Below are 235 nucleotides of genomic sequence, written 5' to 3'. Positions count from 1 at the left end.
TATAATTTATATTAATTCAATTTAATTTTTAATATATGATGAAAATAAATTTAAAAACAGAATTCGAATTTTTACTATATTTATATTGTAGTTTCCCCCGATTCGATGAAATATTTATTTATAATAATATATATTTTCATTGAAAATTGAAAAAATTATAACACAGTGCAATAAATTATATATAATTTGGCAAGATGTGTTATATATTTATATTAATTAGTTGAATTTTTTATAT

This window comes from Apis dorsata, unplaced genomic scaffold (assembly GCF_000469605.1).
Source record: "Apis dorsata unplaced genomic scaffold, Apis dorsata 1.3 scaffold_293, whole genome shotgun sequence".
Taxonomy (NCBI): Eukaryota; Metazoa; Arthropoda; class Insecta; order Hymenoptera; family Apidae; genus Apis; species Apis dorsata.
Note: the sequence above shows the minus strand (reverse complement) of the source record.